The following is a 22,881-nucleotide window of genomic DNA, read 5'->3' as shown; positions in this document are numbered from 1 at the left end:
CTATCCTTAAGCTCCTAGTCATTCTTTAGATCGTGTCCAGCATCCCTTTCTGAGCCCAAGCCTATGGAGCCCATAATAAATCTACAGTGAGTGGATGAAATGATGAACCACCGAAATCCTGGAATAAATTCAGTGGCCAGAAAAACTTTTCAAAGGCCAATAAGAATAATTTTATTACATGGTAACACATTATTCGGAATGAAATGTAATTTGCAATTTGTTTTGCAGGGGTTGTTCATGGAAACCTGCTTTTCAGAGGTATGGCAGTTTCTGGGGGCCCAGTGGCCTTTCCATCTCACCTCGGTCTATGATTCCTCAGCAGTTCTTATGTTCTCATGTTCTGCTTTCCTCCACCATAGCTATTGACATGTGTGAACATTTACATGGGTATATAACATACTTATTAGAGGTGGTGCATTTGGCTGCAAACAGACTTGGATTTGAATCCCCAGTTTGAAACATTTGCTGAACAGCAGGATAAGTTAGTATTCATTTCATTACTTGAGGCTAATACACTCCCAAAGGTTTATTTTAAAGATTGAATAATGAATGTGAACTTAGTAACCGCAACACATTTTGCACAGTGCCTGATTTAATTCTTTTCTACTCTTCTATACTGAGATATAGGCATATCTCATTTTATTGCATTCACAGATTTTTTTTTTTTTATGAATTGAAGGTTTGTGGCAACCCTGCATTGTCAGATGCTGGTTGGCATTTTTTAGCAATAAAGAACTTTTAAATTAATGTATATACCTTCTCCTTTTAGACATAGTTTTATTGCACACTTAATAGACTACAGGATAGTGTAAACACAACTTTTATATGTACTTGGAAACCAAAAACTTCACCTGACTCACTTTATTGTGATATTTCCTTTATTGCACTGGTCAGGAACCAAGTCTGAAATATATCAGAGGTATGCTTGTCCTAGATACACTTTAGGTCCTGTCTTCTTTAATTTTAGGCAATAAGCATGCACAAAACTGAATTAAAACAAACACACACATTTTAAGTCTGTATATGGATTATAATTCAACAATATTTTGCCATATAAGAAAATGCATAGAGCTTAATATCAAATTATTTTTAAATATTTATTTATATTGCAGGTTTAGGCAATCTTATGACTAATTTTCACGTGCGTGCTCAATCTTATCCTTGTTTTAAATTTGTGTGTTCCTAAATTACTCTTAATGCAACACCAATCTCTACACAACTACAGCAAAGATCTTTATTAGTCTGCCAATGCTTCTCTGATTTGAGGTTTCAGTTTTTCAGTGATAATTATCATGACAACCTTATTGTTTTCTGATAATAGAACTTTTTGAATTTGTGCCCCTTCAACGATTCAATCATAGCCCTAAAACCACTTTCCTTCTTACTCTACCACAGATGAAGGCCACATTGTTCGAGGAAGACGATTAGAAAAGAGGGAAGCTAATGTTAGGTCAGAAGAATCTAATACAATGCCCTTTGCTAATTCCTCTGTATACTTTAGTTTTATTTTTTCCAAAAACTACTGCATACCTATATGACCCTACCATAACGTACATCTGCAGGTCACTGCATCAGAAACTGATTTCTAAATTCATAGGGCACAGAGTATCCAGCTACCAGCATTATGCAGTTTCTGAATGAGGTTGCTGTTTTTCAGTAAGAAAAGTACAAAAGCCCTGGAAGGCAGGTTTGAAGCAATGGAATGAGTCTTGAACTTGGAATCTTGGGGCTTCTGTCCGAATCCTGGCTCCTTTTAATTCGCTGTGGGATTTAGGAGGCTGTTTTAACATTTCTTTTTCCTCATCTGCAAATAGTGAGTCATCATACCTAGCCCACAGTGATAGTATTAGGATTAAATCTGTTTCTCTGAGGGAAAGCCTCCCAGGCACATCACACAGCTCCTGAACTTGCATGTTGCTGCCGGGAGGCGGCTGAACACAGCCGTCCAGTCAGAGACACTAGGATTTTCATCTCCACTGCTAGTAACCAGCTGGGAGACTTCAGATGAGGTGCTTAAATCAGGTGTGTTTGTTTTCCGCTTTGTTCTGTTTTTTTTTTTTTTTTTTTTTTTTTAAGTTGTAAAACGATCATTATCTCAGCTTTACAGTTATTATGAAAGTATATTGGCATAAAGAAGTTCATAGTATTTGGATGGGCTCAATCACTCATAGTTACCTAGAGCAAAATATGGTATGGAACGCTGGCGAAATAGATGAAAGTAAGCATCTTATTGCTGAAATATTTTCACCCTCAATACTAAAAATCCTTGTGTACACACCCAAGTTTTTAAATCGAATGTGGCTTACAATTGAGCCATTCTAGAGTCTGTCTTGCTGCATATAAATTTTTTAAAGAATTAATATCTTGGCATTCCCGTCATGGCTCAGTGGCTCATTTGAATCATGGCTCATTCGAATCTGACTAGCATCCATGAGGATGCAGGTTTGACCTCTGGCTTTGCTCAGTGGGTTAAGGAACCAGTGTTGCTGTGAGCTGTGGTGTAGGTCACAGACACAGCTTGGATCTGGCATTACTGTGGCTGTGGTGTAGGCCAGAGGCTACTGCTCCAATTCAACCCCTAGCCTGGGAACCTCCGTATGCCGTGTGTGCAGCCCTAAAAAGCCAAAAAAAAAAAAAAAAAAAAAAAAAGAATTGATATCTTAATGAAACTCTAAAGTCACATATATATTAAAATATTTCACCTGATTTTCATGGCCTAAGCAAATACTTAGGATTAGATTACAGACAATGTGCCTGCATGACTGCTACCTCTAATGTATACACTTAAGTCATCTTTAAGAGGATGCACCACGGTGCCACACAAACAGGATGAATGTTACTATTTGTGCTGAACACTGATGGCTGGGAGAAAGTAGATGATTTTGGAGAAAGGTCATCACTGGTAGGACTGTAGGGCTTTGTCCCTGGGATCCCCCCCCCCCAAAAAAAAGGCAGAGGATCAGCAACTAGTAGTGCAGTAAATAAAGGCCATCTACAGACTATACTGAGGATGAAATATGAATTCAGTCGCGCTCTGTATTTGTGAGTTTCACATCCACAGATCCAACCAACCCCAGATCAAAAATTTTAAAAAAAAGTCCAGAAATTTCCGAAAAGCAAAACTGAGTTGCCGTGCAGCTGGCAACTGCCTACACCGTATTTCCACTGTATTAGGTATCATGTGCAATCTAGAGCTGATTTAAAGTACATGGAAGGATGTGTGTAGGTTATATGCAAATGCGATGATATTTATAGAAAAGACGGGCCTCAGGAAATTTCGGTATCCTGGGGGCTGGGGGGAAGGGCATTGGTCTTGGTAGCTGCCTGCTGTGGGCACTGAGGGATGACCGTGTTTCCCAATAAAAACTGAGAATCTTTTTATTAAAAATACTAACATAAGGAAATCAGGATCTTCTTCCTCATATCCCCCTGTTCTTCTTTCCTTTCATTCATCTAACAAAGCTGTATTAAATTTCTGTGGACTTTCTGCTCTGGGCTAGTCACTGAATTCACCATGGTGTTAAACCCTGGCAATTCGAAAGGAATGGTGTGCCTCTTCCCTTTCAGATGCTCATGATCTGGTAGGAAGAAATAGATAAGTACAAATAGAGTAAAACATTGTTAACCTGTGCAATAAAAAGCTGTACAGTCTATAATGGGAAGACAAAGGATGAAATGGTTAATCTTCCTGGTCAGTCAAAAAAGCTCCAAAACCAGAAGATATTAGCGATATCACTCAGGTAGAGCAACAGTAATGAGAGAGAGTGAAGGACCTCTGGGGCAAGGATGAGCAAAGATCGCCCCTTAGATCCTGCTCTTCAGAGCATCACTGGCTCCTCAGAACTTCAATAGAGCCACTGGATTACTTTATTTAGAAAGACAATGTAACGGTATTAAAGTTCCATGTCAGAGTTTAAATACAACCATTCTTAAGACAGATTTTATCATGTTGATCAAATCCATAGTTAAAGAACACTTTCTTATCTATTATCTGATATAGGAAACAATATTGTGTAGATCTTTCTTGATGGCTGTGTGTGTGTGTGTGTGTGTGTGTGTGTGTAAGTTATTGTTTCATGGTACTCCAGATATTGAGTCCAGAATTTATATTGTCAGGAATATAAATGTAAATACGCTACTTTGATTCCATCTTATAATATGCACCAAGGCATTTTCTTTTTTAAGAAAAAGGAAACATTTTATTTCAGTATAGAAATGTGTAGGAAGATATAAAATGAGTAGCAATCTTTAAGCTTCTACAGGAACATAATATTCAATATGTTTTTAATAAATTCTCGATAAAATTTCATGATTATAGTATCAGATAAACTTACTTCAGGTTCATAAAAATAATAATGGAAAATGCGTGTTCTTGTCATGAGAACATAAAATTATTTGTTGTAAAGTTCAGTAGTCTGTAATCCCAAGCCTGAATATAAAATATAGTTAATCTAAAATGAAAAGTTTACTATTCCCCAGCCAACTAAAATTAGTGAATTTTCTCTCCTATAGGCATTGAATTTCATAATTGTCCAACACTCCCACTATTTTCCCCAATTTCAAAATTAAAGATAAACTGAACTCAGCTGATTTTTTAAATTATGTTAAGATAATTAGGAAAAAGAAATGTGAAACAAGAAATGGCCACTGTAATTATGCAGCATTACATTTACTTACTAAATCTATTCCATGAAATTTTGAATAATTGCTTTAAACAATGTGTTTCATATGTCTTTTTCTTTGTTTTGTTTTGCTTTTATTTTATGTCATCGAGTCATTATCATGCATTTAGTGAATACAAATGAAATAACCTAGTGAAAAATCAAATATATAAAATAAATATATACATAAAATAAAGGCTTTTTCACTCTTTCTCATCCTTTTCCTTTAGTTTTTCTCTTGTTAGGTGTCATTTTTACTCCCAACTCTGACAATTAATTTATAGAAGCTTGTTCAAAGCTGTACTTTTAGTAAAGTGATTTCCTCCTGTTGTATTTATTTAAAGAACATCAATTTGAGCCTCTTTAACTGTCTATAAGCCTGTACCATCTCCTTCCTCTCCTTCTGTCATCAGCAAGAGCTACATGGAATCTACCTAAATTGTCCCCAGAAAGGGGGGATGTGGAATAAGCCTTTTCATATTTTACATGTTACTAGTAATTGTAAAGAGCCCTGTTTTCTCAAAGCAGAGATTCTAGCAGTAGAGACAGATGGATATATTTACTTCCATGAGAGGAGGTGGGGACGAGGGGAAAAACAGAGCCAAAGTTGGTACTCATACCATGATTTAAAAAAAAGTAAATAAGTAGAAAGTCGGCCACATGATTTGTGGTTGAGAAAGAGAAAAAAGTCTTGAGGGGAGTGAAGAATTTACTTCACATTTAGTCATAATGTTCTTTACATGAGTAATTAAGTCTGAGAATATTGTACTGAACAATGATGATAGAAATTAATAGATTCTAAATGAAGCATTTTCCTTTTATTCTCAACAGCTGTTCATTTTTACTTAGCGTGCACATCTTTCCACAAAAAGACAAAAGTAAAATTATTCTTTAGGAAATTAATCACATGCGTCTCGTTATTTCGAATAAAATGTTCTAAAATCCAGCTTCTTTCTAGATGGAGAATAATCTCTTTAGTGCAAACCCACCTCAGAATGTCGTCAGTGAGGTGGGCAGTGCCACCTTCTGGTAGAGAGGGGGATCGAGTCTCTTCGCCCAGAGAGTTACGTGGTATTTTGGAATTCAGTGTTGGAAATGTGCTATGGTAAGTAAATGGTATTCTTGGGCCTTTACTCACCTCATAATGGTATGAAGTGGTAAAATTTAGTTCACTGACAACATAATTTGATCCAAAGATCACAAAATATTTGTTCAGTTTCCTTGCAATGGGAAGCAAGCACCGTGTCAAACTCAACAAGCCTGAATAATTTCACATGTTAAAAGATAGCAAATGCATGATTTGTTTTTTAAAATGTAATGAGCAAAGGAATATAATGTTTTCAAGGTAAACATGAGTGCTTCTTGCATTCTATTTTAAAGGTGCACGTTACTTGATCTTGGAGGGGGTTGTGATTTCTATACGTAAAATACAGATTACATGGAGGGTTTTCAATGTGCTGAGTTTTCTCATTGGTGTATAATGATTTTCCCTTGAATTATTCTTGTACATGCATTATTTCTTTTGATCCTTGTAACAACCAATAAAGCAGTTTATTACAGATGAGGACATTGAGGCTCTAAGATCAATTGCTAGATAAGGTAGTGAGCAGCGAATCAGAATTCAAACCCAGGATTTCAATTTTGATGTTTTTCACAAAGAAACACTTCACTGAATATCTGAAAATTGTTCTACATAAGAGACTAAAGATTTCCTTTTCTTAAGCTCTCCTATGCATTCACATTTACTTCCCCATTCCCAAGATATTCAACTAGTTAATTACTAGCAAATACACTGTATTTGCTTACAAAAACCCATATATTTATGATATATCTCTGTAAAAAATTTACCTATTATGTATATTATATATGACATATTATAAGTATCTATATAATCGCTGCTAAAAAGTTTAGACAGATCGATAAAATTTGAACTCAGATTTTCCTCTCAATTCTAGGGTATTATACTCTATCCAATAGTAATATCAATATTTCTTTGAATCATCAGAGAATATCAACATTCTTTAAAAAATTTCACATCACATGTTAAAAATATCAAAACATATATTAGGAATCCATATTCACAACTTCTTGATTTAAAGTCATTGAAAATCATAAAATATCTATGAAAATTCAAAAGATAATTTTCTAAGTTGTTAGTATTTATTATTAGAACTGAATTATATAAATAGTATATTTGTATTATTATTTATATTAAAAGTAAATTATCTTGTAAAATCTACAAGAATGATTTCTTTAAAGACCAATTTTCTGTATATTATCTTCAGAAGTAACTTTGTTGGGATCTGGATTTTTGAAATATAACTTCCTTTGAGTTCCTATTTTACATTAATTTTTTAGCAGTGTCTGATTACATTTAACCTGAAGTTAATATTTCATTATTGCTCAAAACTCTGTTACCCTTTTTCTCCCTGAATATTTCTCATTAATTGAATCACTATTAGCATTCAGAATTCATAATTTTTGAGCTGAAAAATATTAATTTATAAAATGAAAAATAATACAATATTTGCTTTATTTATTCTTTATATTTCACTGAGACTCTAATAATAGCTGCATTTTATCATTATTATTAAAATACTTACATTGGTAATTAATCAGCATATACTAATTTGGCTACAACATGGTGGTATAATCTAATTGACAATGATATAGAACAAAATTCGAACTCAAAATGTGGAGTTAACTTGTGTTATACTCTTATGTATTTTGTTTATTTTTAAATAGAGTTAAATTTATTTTATTAAACAGAAATCATCAGAAAATTTGGTAGTTTGATGAACCCAATTAGGTCTAAAGACCCCTATCTCTGTAAGGTTGAAAAAAAAAATCCACATATCTTAGCACTAGGATGAAATTAAGCATTTATGTTGTAAACTTCCTAAATATGCTTTTAATCAACAATAAGTTAACCATTTTGTTTCTTTCTCCAAAGTAGTGAGGCATGGTCCTTAGGGGTTCAAGACTCTGTGAAAATATATCTTACTAAGTTTAAGAGAATTGATACAAATATTTCAAGATAGAGATAAGGTAAGTGATAAGCTATACCTATACTACCACAGAAATAAAAATTATTCTGCATTCACTTTTACATATTACAAACTTAAAAGAAAAATACACCTAGACAAAACTATGATTCAAAAATATATATGCACCCCTATGTTCATTGCAGGACTATTCACAATAGCCAAGACATGGAAATAAGATAATAGCCATTGACAAATGAATGGATTAAGAAGATGTGGTACATCTATACAATGGAATATTACTCAGCCATAAAAAGAATGAAATGATGCCATTTGCAGCAACATGGATGCAACTGGAGATGCTCATACTAAGTTAAGTAAGTCAGAAAAAGAAAGACAAATATCAAATGATATCACTTATATGTGGAATCTAAAATATGGCACAAATAAATCTATCTACAAAACAGAAACAGACTTACAGATATAAAGAACAAACTTGGGGTTGCCAGGGGGAAGGGGGGAGGGAGTGGGATGGATGGGGAGTTTGGAGTCAGTAGCTGCAAACTATTACATTTAGAATGGATAAGCAATGAATTCCTACTATACAGCACAGAGAACTGCATCCAATCTCTTGGGACAGAATATAATGGAAGATAATATGAGAAAAAGAGTATATATGTGGTAGAGTCACTTTGCTGTACAGGAGAAATTGGCCCAACATGGTAAATCAACTATACTTTAATAAAAATAAATGAATAAGTAAATAAAAATAAAGAATAAAAAAAGATAAAAAGTCCATGTACTAAGGAGAAAATAAAATCAAATATTATGTTTTATCCCACCCATAGTGGCTGACTAAAATGAATGAAGGTTCTTGAATGCTGACTGAACCTGACATGCCAGACACTTACTATACCAAACTAAGGACTGTTTTCCAACTAATGAACAATGAGACTTGATGTAACCAACTGTACATGGTCCTAGGAATTCATTCTATTGTAAGTTTCTAATATTTAATTCGCAAAATTACCATGAACTCCTTTTTTTTCTTGAGTGTAATAATGTTTAACTGTGATTCTTTAGATGAATGCTTGAAAGTATTCGGCATTAAATTCAATTTACTTCACATTAATATTTGTAAATACATTAGTAGCAATTCTTAAATATTTAAATCTACCGACTTGAAGTACTGAAGGCTTGTTCTCAAATACCTTTTTGAAATGGCATGAAAACGTCTATGACTTGAATCCAGGTCTGCACCCATCACTGCATCATCACTGGTGAACTCAAGGTCCAACTTCAAAGCTGAGAGACACAGGTCCCTTCCTGATCATCCCAGAGGCATCATAGTTTAACTCGGGGGCAAGGGCAGTAATAATCCACCAATATCTCCTTCATTTGCAATGGGTATACAATCAAGCATTTAAAAATCCCCAACTTTTCACCATTAGAAGATTACTCAGTGAATATTTTCTTTAGTGTGTGTTCCCTTGCCTAGCATGTTAACAGACTGTCAACTTCTCTGTTTAGCTCCAGTGGCCTTTGTTTCACTGCATTAAAATTATTGTGTGAGCAATTTCACATTAAATTTAAAAAGGTGATACTTAAATAGTGACTAAAATCATAAGGAACCTACAAAAAAATAGCGAAGTGTTTCTGGGAAGGGTTTCCACATATTTCGGTCTTAAAATTCATATGTGTTACCCAAAAAATTCATATGTGTTACCCAAAATTACCAATACTATATTAAAAGATAAGAGCAGAGGATGAACCCTATTATATATCAATTTCTTCAAACATCATAAATAATTATTATATTGGTACTAGGTTAAAAGCCAAAGAATAACATATACTTCTATGAAACTAATACATAACAAGTGAAAGACTGTAAGTCTGAAAGAAAATAGTAAATTAATGATTCATGCCAAGACCATGAATATCTATATGAAAAAAGAAAAAAAGGAACTCTACTTAATAATAGTCAAATACATTAATTATGATTAGTTGAAAAATCTAATTGCATAAAGTATTTTTAGGAAAAAATTTAATAACATATAGAGGGATATTTTTATGACTCCAGAGTAATGAAGATTTCTCTAAATGTGACAAATCTATATATTATGGAGGAAATTATTAATTTCATGAGGTATTTCACTGTCGGGAGACATGTTTCTACAATCTTTTCTTAGCCTCTCTGCTTCTATTTTCTATGTTAAAAACTCCATCTTGTCCTGCTTTACTTTACCCCATATTCCTGCTTGAAAACAGTTTCAGTGCTGGTAAATAACTTGATCTTGAGAAGAAAGACCAAAAGGCGTAAGTTATTCAGGTGGTCAGCTGCATGAGGACATAATGCCTTGGTCTAGGCATGCTGGCAGATTGGCACTGTTCGCACAACATGACATGTCCTGTTAAAATAAGAGAAATAAGAGAAAGAGGAACCTCATGGCCCCAGGGGGTTTATGAGCAGTCATTAGCAGAATATGCATCAGCAAGGAGAACGAGGTGCAAACCTAGGCACACAGGGTTGCCACAGATAGGCATGTCTTTTGGGGAAGCACAATGATGATTCCCTAGATGCTAGAAGCACAGTGATGATTCTCTAGATGCTAGAAGCACAGTGATGATTCTCTAGATGCTATGCATAGACAGCTAATGCCAAGCTTCCTCAGTGCTAATGATTGTTAAATGCCTAAAGGTCAGAATAAAAACTTAACCATCTACCAGCTATGTGACTTTTAAAATAATAAAAGAACTATATCCTGCACCTACAACCCCCTCCTCACTTGATGTAATCCTAAAGAGCACAATAAAAGCAGTGTGGTTTCGTGAGGCGGTGCTCTTGGTCCCTGAGACCTTGAGTCCCCTGGTTCCCACCTTTGCTTAAGATAAAGGTCTCTATGTCTTCTTTTATGTTAACTTTTTCTTTAGTTTCACAGCATCTGTTCTTCAGCGCTTACCTGCTGAGCTGGTCTGGGCACTTTGCCTCTCACAAGACATAATAAGTGACTCTGAATCTGATTCCACTCCATAAGGAATGAAAGAGGCTAAGAAGAAAAGTTTGGGGGAGAGTCGCTGTGTATGTGCTTTAACAACCAAGACAACAAGCCAAATGTGTGGTAATAGGTCCATTTATGGAGTACAGAGCGTGAGGGATGTACAAATTCAAATTTTATTCTAATAAAAATTAGACTCCTGAAAGGTCTAAAGGATAGTGACACTGTCCAATAGAAATACAAGGCAGGAGTTCCTGCTGTGGCTCAGTGGGTTAAGAACCAGACAGAGTCCGCATGAGGATATGGGTTCAATCCTTGGCCTCACTCAGTGGGTTAAGTATCCACCATTGCCTTGAGCTAGGATCTGGCATGGCTGAAGCTGTGGTGTATGCTGGCACCTGCAACTCTGATTTGACCCCTGGCCCAGGAACTTCCACATGCCACAGGTGTGACACTAAAAAAAAAAAAAAAAATACAATGCAAACCATGGTATAATTGTAAATTTTCTAATCATCTTTTTTTTTAAGTGCAAAAACATAGATGAAATGTTTCAAAATATACTTTTACCCAATACATTAAAAATACTTTCATTTTAACATGTAATAATTATTAGTCAGATATTTTACATTTTTTTTTTCATTCGAAGTTTGCGCAACCTGGTATGCATTTTACACCTATAAACTATCTCAGTTTGGGCTAGTTACATTTGATGTGCTCAATAGCATAGAGCTAGAGGTTACCATGCAGGACAACACAGGATTAGAGTAAAGAGAAGATTCTTCAGTGCCTGGAAAAGGTAACATGGACTGATTGGAAACTGGCTACACTTACAACAATGAAAGACAAAAGCGTGTGTTTTTCCAATATTAGATGTGGGCCCTGCAGAAGGGAGGTTTGGGGGTCTTCCTAAAAGGGATTCCTTTTAGGGATCTTGCTTATACATCAAAGGTGTAAGACATCTCATTAGAAGCCAAGGCAACCACATGCAGCAAAACTCCCTAAGGAATGGGATTCTGTCCTCTACTGTTAGCTGCCTCTCCTCTGGCTTCTAATCCAACTCTGAGAGGACCCAGAATTGTGTGCCAAGGATGTGGAAGAGCCAGGGGAGCGAACTAAGGGGAAAAAGAAATTGACTTCACTCGGCTACTCCTATGCCAAGCTACCAAGTGGGTCAGGCCCATAGCAGGAGAGGGGAGGATTTCACTGGATAAGACCGTAAGTTCTGATTATCAGACTAGCCACACAGGATTGATTTTAGGGTGCACTAGACTTTTAATGCCAAAATAAAATTCTACTTGTTTATTATCCAAGTGTGTCTGGAAATTCTATGAGAAAAAATGTTTAATGGGGAATGGTAAGAAGGAATGCAATTGCTCTCTGCTTAGACTCTACCAATTCCACTCTGTTCAATAAACCAAATTTATCTACATTAATGTAATAAAAACAAAGTATACTCATACGTATCATAAAACGAACATTCACAACTGGTGGCACATTAACTACATATTCCAGGGATGTACCCTATAACTGAAACTGTAGTTTCGCCTGCCATCTTTGTTTCAATGACAAATGCCCTGAAGTCAAAAATGCAGGCAGTCAATTGTTTATCATTTGCAATTACGCACAGCAGTAGGATGTTCTTAAACACTGGAAAGCCCCTCACATTACATGATTATTTTGTTAATAAAAAAACATACGCAATAGAACATTGGCATGACTCCTAATTTAAAAATACTGTCTTGACTTAAATTGACTCGTTATGCTTATCAGATAACTTTATGCTGCGTAAATATAAACATTTTGAGAGAGTGGGACATCCGGCTTGCCAGTGGCCACTTCTCTGTTGTGCGCAGCAAAACAGCCATTTAAAAGCAGGTGACATTGAGAAGGGCAAGAAGATCTTCATTCTGAAGAGTGCCCAGTGCCGCACTGTGGAACACAGAGGCAAGCACAAGACTTGCCCCAACCTAATGGTCTGTTTGGACGGAAGACAGGTCAGGCATCAGGATTCACTTACACAGATGCCTACAAGAGCAAAGGCATCACTTGGGAGAGGAGACGCTGATGGAGTACTTGGAGAATCCCAAGTACATCCCTGGAATAAAAGCAATCTTCACCGGCATTAAGAAGAAGGGAGAGGACAAAGACATGGTAGCTTATCTCAAAAAAGCTACTGAGTAATAGCTGGCCACTGCCTTATTTATTCCAAAACTGAAATGTCTCATGACTTTCATATGTGGACCATATTAAATTGATCTCATACACCAGAATTCCAGATCACGTATTGCTGATGGAATGTTTCTGTTGTACGGTCCTGATTTAAATAAGATTGGTTTGTGGCTAAATGAATATGGTCAGCTTTTTGAATTTTTGTAATAATTCCAGTTCAACAAGTGCTATCACTTCTAAAGAGATGATTAAACCTGAATGTGGAATGTTAAACTTTTCAGGAAGATGGTGAATGTCTTCTCAAAATCTATAGGAGCTTGGTTTTATATTTAGATTTTTATAACTGGTTATATTAATATATTTAAGCATTGAGAAGATCCCTTCACTGTCTCATAGAACAGAGCAAGATTCACCTGTGTTTGCAGCTGTGTTCACTAGCCTGTTAACCAATGGACTAGTTAACAAATGGACAATGCCCACTATATCTTTCTGGTCTCAGCTATGTCAATGTCATTAAAATCATCTGTATCTAAAATACATACAATTTTGAACTTAGTCATTCAATTTATTTTAATAAAACATTGATTTGTCAGTTTCCAAGTGGGGTTCCTTTTAGTTATTGTCTAAAAAATTAATTATGTTAAACAGTTTTTTAAAAATCTCTGCTCTATAAGTAAGTTTTTCATCTTGGGTCTGGGTAACTAGCATATTCCTGGGCTATGTTCTTCCACTGCCTTTGAAGTTTGAATAGAATTGTTACAGTAGAGCTGTAAGGAAGGTATTATTGGGGAGGCCAACTTCTTTCCAAATTAATTTTATAATCTACTGCAAACTATTAGCTTTGAGTTTCTCTATTATTTTGGATTACTCATCCCCTGGCCTTTTCTACAGCAAGTTATATGAAATGTTAAATACCTACTGTATTGAAGAAAAAGCCCAAGTTTCTTATTTTCCAAATTTAGTTCCCAACACTCTCATCTTCAATAAACAAAACTTAACACCTTTATTTCTACCGCTTGATTTTTTTTAAAATTCTTTTTAGGGACACACTTGCAGCATATGGCAAGGGGTCACATCAGAGCTGCAGGTGCCTGCCTACACCACAACCATAGCAACAATGGATCTGAGCCACATCTACAGCTTGCAGCAACGCCGGATCTCGAACCCACTGAGCAAGGCCAGGGATTAAACCTGCATCCTCATGGGTACTAGCAGATTTCCTAACTCTCTGAGTCACAAAAGGAACTCCTATTTTTTTTTTTTTTTAAATGGCTGCACCTGCAGCATATGGACGTTTCCAGACCAGGGAGTGAATCAGAGCCATAGGTGCAGCCATGCCGGATCCTTTCACCCACTATGTGAGGCCAGGGATCTAATCCCCACCTCTGCAGCAACCAGAGCCACCGAGGAGCCACTGCCGTTGGGGGATTCTTAACCCATTTTGCCACCACAGACACTCTTCTTACCCCTTGATTTTCAATACAAGTCTTCTCTCCATGTATCTAATCTCCTTATTCTCTATTCCCCAAATATTCTATTCAAATTCTTCTTTTTTTTTTGTCTTTTTTTTGCCTTTTTCTAGGGCTGCTCCCACGGTATATGAAGGTTCCCAGGCTAGGGTGCAATCGGAGCTACAGCTACCAGTCTACACCACAGCCATAGCAACACCAGATCCGATCAAGTTCTTATTATACATTTTGTTTTTTGTAGGACATCATTCTATTCTAATTTAATCTATTGACTTGATAAGGCCCACCTCAAGTTTATTTTTACCCTGTGCCTCCCTCTAAACTCTAGTAATACAAGTTCATGTTTCAAAGAAACAATGGAATACACTATAGGAGGCATCAAGCTTTGAAATGAGCGAGGGAGTTCTGAGTTACCATCTCTAGTAGAATATCTATTAATTGCATTTTCCTGGCCAGGTGAATTTTAGGGTTTCATTTGAAAAATCTTCTAACTTTAAAATCTTAATAATATATACACATTATTATCACTTATACAATATACAAAAATGTAATGGAGTCATACTTCAAAGAATTACCTCAGCAAGACTGCACCATCTTCAGAAAAAAAAAATCTGCACTAACATAGCATGGGACATAGCAATGATTCATGTATTCATAAACATTAATTATCTAGCACATCAAGAGGGAAATTGTATTTATTTTTTGTTTGCTTGATTGAATTCATTCATTAGCCAGATTTTCCCCAAACACAAAATACTTTTTGAGAATAAATTAAAAGCTGTGGTACCTGGTCTGAGTGTATTTTAATTCAGTAATAAGAAACTCTGGGTTGTGGGTCTCATTAGCAACGCTTTTTTTGAAGTTCATCTCAGCAATATCATGTGACTACTTTTAATTTTTTTCCTCCCCTCTAACCAGGATTTACTCCAGAAAATTTTAAAATCTAATTAGTTATTGTAGATTTAGGAAAGAGCAGCAGCACACAGCCAGGCTCTCTGTGGTAAGCACGAACAAAATTATGCTTTCAAAAACGGATGTTCAGACAGGTCTTGAGTTTAAGACAATTCACATATAGTTTTGGGAGCTGAAGTGTTTTGTAGGTACTGCCCCCCTCTTCTCTAAGGAATACCTGCACATTGTGGATGATTAGAAAATAGCCATGAGAAAATTAAAATTACTTGTAACCATAATACCTAAAGATAATCACTAGTAACATCTGGGGAATTTACTCCTGCTCTTTATTTATATAAACACACACATTCACAAAGAGAAAACAAGACTCAAACTGTTGATAAAGTGGGCTTTTCATTTTCTTTCATTTTATTATTATTTTTTCCTGTGTCTTAGAATATTAATGATTATCTAATTTCTTGTCCTATGACCTTTGGAGATGAGATAAAGTAGCCAATTTTGACTTCAGTATTAATCAAAGGACATTTAACCCTACTGCACAGAGCAGGTTAAGTGTGGGGGCCGTCTCAACCAAACTTGCTGTTCTTAATCATAAGCAGGCATTGCTGAACCATCACATGGAGGAAAGCCAATGGCTGATTAGGAAAACCTGCCTTGGACACAAGCTTCTAATTGGTTTGAGGCACGAGACACATTTGGGCATTTTTTTTTTCTTTATTTAGGCCACCCCTGCAGCATATGGAGGTTCCCAGGTTAGGGGTCAAATTGGAGCTGTAGCTGTGGGCCTACACCACAGCCACAGCAACGCAGGATCTGAGCTGTGTCTGTGACCTACACCACAGCTCATGGTAAAGCCAGATCATTAACCCACTGATCGAGGCCAGGGATTGAACCTTCATCCTCTCCTCAAGGATACTAGTCAGATTTGTCTCCATTGAGCCATGATGGGAACTCCTCCCCTCTTTTTGTGTGTGTGTGTGTGTGTGTGTGTGTGTGTGTGTGTGTGTGTCCTTTTAGGGCTGCACCCACCACATATGGAGGTTCCCAGGCTAGGGGTTGAATTTGAACTGTAGCTCCTGGCCTATGCCACAGCCACAGCAATGTAGGATCCAAGCCACGTCTGTGACCTACACCACAGCTCATGGCAACACAGGATCCTTAACACACTGAGCAAGGCCAGGGACTGAACCCGCATCCTCATAGATACTATTTGGGTTTGTTAACCACTGAGCCACAACAGTAACTCCACCTTTGGGCATATTTGTTACATCAATTTACTCCACCCTAACTGAAAGGGTGTGGAATCAGTGAGAGTCTGGTTTGTGATTCGACATAGGTTCGTCCTTTCTTTTATTTTCAACCACAATAAAAGCAGTGATAAAATATATTTATAGAACTTTATTTAAGTTTGGGCTTATGATAGCTTTCATCATCTGAAGGCAGGTTTTTCTAATCACCAGTTGGCTTTTCTCCGTGTGGTGGTTCAGGGTCCCCTGCTTATGATTAACAAGACGGTCCCCACATTTAACCCACTCTGTGCAGTAGGATTAAATGCCTTTTGATTAATGCTGAAGTCAAAACTGGCTACTTTATCTCATTCGTGTATAATCTTTCATTTTCCCTTTAAATTTTCAGATTCTAGCATTTATCTGTTTAATCTGTTCAGACATCTATTTGGTATTAAAAATAACTCCACCTTTCTGAGGGCTGGAAGAGAAAGTACTACAATCACATAAATCATCAGAGTCAAATTTTTAAAGAATACAATAAATCTGAAAAAGAAGTAACACAAGGCTCTGAATATTTTTTCCTTGAATGCTAGATTTGTCAACATAACATCCTAGTAGGAAAAATATTCTTTAGCTAGTCATAGATATTCCACAAAAGTTATGAGCAAATGCTGTGATACAAGAAAATTACAGATGTTTTTTAAGTCTTCTGTGATTGGATTATTAATCTGATAATGTGGGTAGACAGATCACAATGGATCAGTCAGGTGGCCAACTGGCTGCTAGACCCAACATTAGGACACATTGAATAGGTATATTCACACTCCATAAATACCCTGAAGAAGAAAAGCCATGAGAAAACCCTTCTCTTTTGATATCTGCATTCAGCTATGTCCCTGTGAAAGAGAGCAGGAGAGTTCAGCTCATCTGGAAACAGGTTCTGCTTCACATCCTCATAGAAGACCAAGGCATAATCCTTTCTTTCTTCTTTTTATTGGAACATTTTTAAAATTGTGGGGAATATGTAGTAGCTTTTTTTTTCCCCCCAGGGCTAACTCAGGAATCTTGGCCCCAAAACGTCAAATCAGTTTTCACTGAACATTCATAGAAACTATTAATGACTCATTATGCAGGGGAAAAAGACGTTAATGAACAAGCATAGTCATTTGACCAAAATAAATTTCAGGGGTGATGTAAAATTTAAGGAGTCAGTGGTAGAAGGCTTTCTTAAGGATAGAACAAGCTAGTTGGTTTCGAAAGAAAATCGTAAATTTTTTATGCTAGTAGCCCTGTAGAGTTAAAATGAAAATTAATGCATTAATTCAGGAATTAGCAACTGTTCATAAGTACTAACATATTTCAAAGAAGATCTGACATATACATAAAATCATATAAGGCAAAAAATATATTAATTATAGATTACTAGTATTCACAAATTATTATATTGCTAGTATATATGGATGTGTGTATTGAGTTTGTGGAATATATATGTATATACATGAAATACACATATACACATAAAGCATATGTTTATAGATACATACAGAACTATAAATAAATAAATTATGGGCCACACATTTAATATACGAATAGGCCAATAAACTCAAGTGCCAATATCTCCAGTTTCCTATGCATTCTCAATGGAGTGCTATGCACAACTTTTTTTTTTTTGTCTTTTTCCAGGGCCGCACCCACGGCATATGGAGGTTCCCAGGCTAGGGGTGGAATTGGAGCTACAGCCGCAGGCCTACGCCACAGCCACAGCAACGGGGGATCCGAGCCGCGTCTGCAACCTACACCACAGGTCACGGCCACGCTGTATCCTACTAAGAGAAGCCAGGGATCGAACCCCCAACCTCATGGTTCCTAGTCGGATTCCTTAACCACTGAGCCACGACGGGAACTCCTATGAACAATTTTTTACATAAAGAAAACTCCTTTCCACAACTGCTGGCATGCTTATCAGGATTTTTGTTTGACTCCTGCCAATTTGAATCCCGAGACTCAAATAAATGCAGAGCCATCTGCGCTGACATGGCTGTTGCGATTCTTCAAGGCTCGTGGAGGCATTTGTTTCCATTACCCTCAGTACCATGATGCTTCACTTTGTAGCATCCCTACTGAATAAGCTGAGCTTAACTTGTATCATGGACATCGTCAGGTTAAGATCTTGGTAAAAACTCTATGTGCCAGAAGAGCTTAACCTTTTCGGCTCCAAGTCTCCAAAAATGTATATTGGTGGTTTGAACTTTCTATGGCATTCCTCACAATTTTCGCCTTCATTAACAATGATTTTTGCATATAGGGTTTTGGAATATCTTTCATTACATTAAACATTAAGTAATCTTAATGCTTCAATCGAGAGAAAAGTAGAGTGCAAATTATTCTATTCAGATGACATTTTGTCAAGCCTTGCTAATTCATCTAAACTAATGCTGCTGTGGATATGCCTAGGTGACTACTCTTTTTAAGGTAGCATGGCTTAAAATAGGCTGAGTTCAGGTGTGTATTCAGAGTTGTCATGCAGTGATCATGAAAAGACTATCAGAGAGCATGAAGTAAAAACAATTTTGCTGGCATAATACAGAAGCTTCCGGGCTGCAGCAGATCATTTTCATGAAAGATTTTTTGCACATCTGATCTAAATAAATTAATGGTAACTCAAGTTTCCATAAAATGTAATAATGGAGAGTACAAATAATTCTCTAGCAGCTCTTTCTGTTGTTAATATAAGTTTAGAGGTTTGACAGAATGATAGAATATAAAAAGTGTAAAAAATACTCAAATAGGCCAAGATTTAGGTAATTTAAGCATTGATAAGAATCTGAACATTATATGAAGGTGAAGTATTTGAAAGTTATGTTTTCCATAAAGATACCTTCATTTGAAATGGTGAATCAAATGAGATGGGATGTGCTAAAGCACCATCAAAGATATAAGCCACTCATTGTAAGGTATTATCACCCACATTAAAAAGAAGATGCAGAAGCCCAGCCAGGGTGGGAAAAGTCAGATGAGAAGAAGATGCTCAGGTAGCCAGAGAATATGCTGACTTAAGAGTCAAGAACTAAGACGTTGAGATGGAAGCTTGAGATACCATGCAAAAGCCAGAGAGGTTATGGTTTTCTTAAGCCAGGAGTCTGTATGCCAAGAAGGTAATTTTGATGGAAAAAAAAAAAACAGTGATAAGAGGTATCCTGAACCCAAAAAAGAGAAAATTTAAAAAATGATGCAGATCTCGAAAGATGGGAGGTGATGCCTGACATATTTACTACCATAGCCATAATGCCTGGAATCACTGGGTAGCTAATAAATGATGAAGGGATGGATAAGTCAGAAATAGGTGAAGAATCTACATGCAAATACAGATATACATAAAGAGGTAGTGCATAGCTAAATCTCCACTAAAGGTAAAGTAGAAGTAAAATTGTATCTAATTGTTTGTGTGAAATCAGTAAACCAGAGACTAAGAATGGAATGAACTAGACTAGGAAGAGAGGAGACCACTGGTCCTAAGTCTCAGCATTGAATGGGGAGGTTGGAGGGAGGTTGGAAAACTGGGGAGTGGAAAGAGACATCCTGGGGAGGCAGTGGGAGGCAAAATGGAAAAAAAAAATGGAAAAGGAAGGCTCAGAAAGCCAAAAGTCAATGAACCAAAGGAAAAATCAGAATCTCAAGTTTTGGGGTCTTAGATAAAACTCTTCTTTTAAGGGAAATGAGTATCAGCTATTGATTGCTCAGAGGTAAAGAGCACTACCCCCCGTAGGCTTGTGAAGACAGCCGAGTGCCTAGCAGTGAGGAGCATGCACACAGTAGAAATAGCATACTCTTTTTTTCTAGTCCTTGTCCAGGTTTCAGTGCCTGGAAAGATGAATGTGACAGTGTGGCATGAAGCAGTCTTGAGACAGGAGAGCCAGATCAATGCATTTTATCCACAGAAAGATTTTGCATCCAACAGAGATTTGATCCTTGTTTGATCCCTGGATCAGGATCATCGGCACATCTGATCACTGATTGGAAACACGCCCATTGGTCTCACCCAGTCTCACTGAATCAGAAAACGGGTGCATCCAAGGTACACTATGTAAGGTTCTGCAATATGATGAGACATAGCTTTGAAAATAACTACCAAATTGGTCATCTGCTCTTGCATTTAGCCTCTAAAGAGATACATATGCCTGGTTGCAAAGAGGTTTGTTTTGTTTCAAGGAATCTTACATGTTAGCAATTTCAATAGTTATGTTGTACACTTGTTAATATAAAAAGATTTCTAATGAGAATTGCTTACATTGTTACAGTTCATAAAGAACAAGATAGGTTAAAGAGAAGTATTTTTGAGTTTTTAAAAAAATAACTAAAAATAAAGTACATTTCGCTAAACCACAAGGTAATAAGCACACAAGCCCCATCTAGTGGCCTTTGTACCAAGAGTTTAGTCAAGGTTTCTACAGGGGTCTGAGCCAACTAAGGAACCATCGATCTAGATTCAGCACTTAGATCCCTGGACTACAGCAGGTAGGTGTCATAATGTCATATGCTCTTATGCAAAACACTTGCCAAGTTTTTTAGAACCTCTCCTAAGTTTCAAAGCTATTTAGAATCAAAAAAGGAGGAAAACATTTAATGAATTCCAATTATATGTCAAGCTCTATGTTTGTTGCTTTTATATATTTGTAGACACATGATATGTAATAGAGACATACAGGGTGGCCATTAAATCTGGAAACAGGTGAATACATAAATATTTTACTAATATTATAACACATAATAATATAAAACTATCTGTGGTTACAGAGTACTCCATCGGAAAAAAAACACAAATGTCCGGGGGGACTTTTTTCATAGTCACACAATGTGTTATTCCTACAGTACCCTGTGTTTAACTCTGCTACAGTATTTTTCATTCTATGACATTACCAATTTTTTGTCCTTAAATACTACCATAAGCTCTTTGAGGAATAGACCCATTTTTCACTAAGCTATTTTTTATTCTTGTCACCGAGCATAGAGTTCAGTACAGTGATTAATAATTGTTTGTTAAATAAATAAGTGCATGGATGAATGAAGAATAAGAGCGAAGTAATAGAAGAGTTATTTAAATCTTTGCACTTCTATTTCATATCTTGTATATGTTAAGTATATATAAACACTTCCATAAACACCTGTAAATATGTATTACTTTCATAACAGTGAAACTTAATCTTATTAACAAATACGGGAGTATCCAGAGATGTCTCAGCATTGTGTTCTACCTTCTACAAATACTTGCTGACTCAAAATAAAAGCAACTATTGATTAATGAAGGATCTTAGAAAAGGGAAATGAATATTTACAGAAATGATGACAATGCAATATAAAATGTGAGAGGTGGCGTGCAAGTGATGACTCTTTGCCCATTGCATTTTCATGGAAGAAGTGACTGTTTTAGCTAACAAAGAAGACTTCAGTAAACTTGAAAAAATTCAGTACAATTTGAACAAGAAACTGTGATGGAAATTATTTCACTGAGAGGAAGAATTTGAGTAAAGGTTTTGTTGGACACTAGCCACTGCTCCCCAGTTTGCTCCTGGCACATTGTACCAGAACAGAAGGAATATGGCAATAAAGCCTGGGAATTAAGTGAAGTCAGAGCAGGGTGGGTTTGGGGTCTTCTGTGCAAGATTCCAGCCTGAAAGACTTCACTTCTTATAAGGCCCCAGAATCAACACATCCAAGAAGAAGAGGTACTAAGCAAAAGAAAGGTAGTCAACAAAACAATTTAATAATCCTGGTGATAGAGGCAGATTTTTATTTCTAACGTGAATGATCCTATTTTGAAAATATACACTGTTGATATAAATGGGAGCTTAATTGCACTCACACTCAGTTTACCACTTATATTCAACATAGGATTTTTCCCTTTGGATTGGTTTTATGAATTAGTTCCATCAATAACCAAGAATTAATTTTTTACCAAAATTAGCCTTGGTAGTGACATGGGTTACATGTACTTAGAACCAAATAATTGCGATTTTGACTACTAATGTGTATCTAATATTATTGATAGGATAAACAAGTTAAAATAATTGATTATTTTCTTTCTATTTTTAAAATAGAAAACCCTACAACAATTAGAGTTGTTTTTAATATGGAGGAAGAGTGCAAGAAAGAATCTTAATTGCTTTAGGATTTTTTAGTAACTTAGCACTAAGCTACTGACACTGGAAGAATTAGTTTCAGAAATCATGCTTTGCATTTCAGGTTTCAGTGGAAATAAAATAGCATCAAGCAAACCTTTTCAAACACAAGATAGGATAGTATCTCTTTTAAGTAATGAGAAGAGCCATCTTTTTATAAAAGGCTCTTTCTTCCTCAGAAAATATTTTCAAGGTGACTTGTCAGTTAAATGAAAGGAGAATTAGACTAACAAGGGAGACATAAAATTTATCATGACTGTAAAAAATAAGAAAAATTTCACATCC

The 22,881-nt window shown here is 36.1% G+C and overlaps 1 protein-coding gene and 1 pseudogene across 3 annotated transcripts in view; one reads left to right on the top strand and one right to left on the bottom strand.

The window, feature by feature from the left end:
* GPC5 (glypican 5) overlaps positions 1–22,881 on the bottom strand; it is a 1,359,194-nt gene that overhangs the window by 646,090 nt on the left and 690,223 nt on the right. The gene's annotated exons all lie outside the window — the stretch shown is intronic.
* On the top strand, positions 12,156–12,892 carry LOC146398667 (cytochrome c pseudogene; annotated as a pseudogene).

This window comes from Sus scrofa, chromosome 11 (assembly GCF_054392235.1).
Source record: "Sus scrofa isolate SSC_HxYL_T2T_F1_AM1 chromosome 11, Sscrofa_HxYL_maternal_Yorkshire_Landrace_v2.0, whole genome shotgun sequence".
In the NCBI taxonomy this organism is placed as follows: domain Eukaryota; kingdom Metazoa; phylum Chordata; class Mammalia; order Artiodactyla; family Suidae; genus Sus; species Sus scrofa.
The sequence above is the reverse complement of the archived record's forward strand: the minus strand, read 5'-3'. Positions and strand labels throughout refer to the sequence as shown.